General features: G+C 41.3%; 1 pseudogene; it reads left to right on the top strand.

Moving 5' to 3' along the window:
- The first annotated feature begins 383 nt into the window (after positions 1-383).
- The window catches only part of LOC107755288 (tyrosine-protein kinase JAK3-like), a 6,688-nt pseudogene continuing 5,495 nt past the window's right edge, over positions 384-1,576 (top strand).

Genomic DNA, 1,576 nt, shown 5'->3' with positions numbered 1-1,576 from the left:
CATGGCGGGCTTGAGTGAGCGGAGGCTGGCGGGCTTGAGAACGGCACGGCCGACGGGCTTGTGGCAACCACATGTGGCGACCCCGGGCTGGACTCCGGCTTCGTCCACGGTGAAAGCCGATCGGTCGACAGTTTCCTAATGCAAAATAATTCTATCTTGATTTAAATTCATGTTGAACTTGTAATGCATCAAAACTATTGGTGAGACTTGTTTTTCATACAAAACTGTAACTACTTATTAAAGTATAAGGTGATTATGTTTTTCTGCAAGTATCTGCTGATATCGATTTGATAATGTTTAAAAATATGACTACAATGACAACTAATTTCAAAATTGTTTGCATGTGTAAAACAGCACTGTTGTATGGGCTTGGCTGCATTACAATGGCTGCGCTCTCCTCCCTGTTAGACTGGGGAGTCCTTCAGGTACAATATGAACTACTGGAATAACTGTGGCATTTTAGGCAGGATGCATTTCAGTCTATGTGTCTGTGCTCTAACCAGCTTTTTCTCTAATAACCTCAGGGTTCATTCACAGTCATGGGGGTAGTGAACGGTCCACTCCTAGGAGCATTTGTGCTGGGCATGTTTGTTCCAGCCACAAATAAACCAGTAAGACCCCATAAACATAACAGTCCACCATGTTTTTCTATTGCTTCACTCGATGAATAGCAGTGTAATATTTCTCACATCTTATAGGGGGTGTTCTCAGGTGTGGCTGTGGGATTCTGTCTGTCTCTATGGCTTTGCTGTTGGAAGCACAATTTATCCTCCTACACCACAAATTACGGGTGTTTTACCCACTAGTGCTGGTCACTGTCTGGCAAGCAATGCAATTTTATGACCTGGTCACAGGTCTAGAAACCGAGATGCCAGATGAGGCCGAGCAGTAAAGAAACATAAAGTGGTGTTGATCTTGCTAAAGCAGTCTGGAAATGAGCTGCCTCTGTGGTTTGTCTCTTGCCGGAAACTAGTCTCATTTGATCCCTCCCACCAGAGATTCACAACAGCCAAGCCTGAGTGAAATTTACGCAGCTCTTCGCATCAACATGAACAAATTATTAACATTTCTTCCCAAATAACTTCAGGTAACACCTCTCAGTTGTCTATTAGAATCATAATACGAAAAATACCTCGTAACTGTCATTTCAGAGCATATGCCAGTGGAAGTCATGTGATTACGAATGTACATTTTGTGAGTGTGGTGTTGTATGTTTCGTGTTTGTACTCATATTATTGGAATAGAAACAGATATATTTCTGTAATGGGATGTTACACTACCAATATTTAACAGCCAGTGACATTATCGAAACCAAACGAAACTTGTGTAACCTAAGTTTAACTTCAAATTCGTAATGTATATTAAAGAACAGCATACGTTGTTTACGTCCAGCTGATACTCTGACGCGGAGGAGATGAATTGTTGAATAAAGTCGTTTTTTTTTTTCTTCTTTTGTGCACAAAAAGTATTCTCGGAGCTTTGTAAAATTACGGTTGAACCCCTGATGTCACATGGATTATTTTTACAGATCTCCTTGCTACGTTTCTGGACTTGGGAACATTTCAGTTGTATTGCC

Source organism: Sinocyclocheilus rhinocerous, unplaced genomic scaffold (assembly GCF_001515625.1).
Source record: "Sinocyclocheilus rhinocerous isolate Xijiao unplaced genomic scaffold, SAMN03320098_v1.1 scaffold2637, whole genome shotgun sequence".
NCBI classification, from domain to species: domain Eukaryota; kingdom Metazoa; phylum Chordata; class Actinopteri; order Cypriniformes; family Cyprinidae; genus Sinocyclocheilus; species Sinocyclocheilus rhinocerous.
This window is presented reverse-complemented; position numbering and strand designations above follow the sequence as displayed.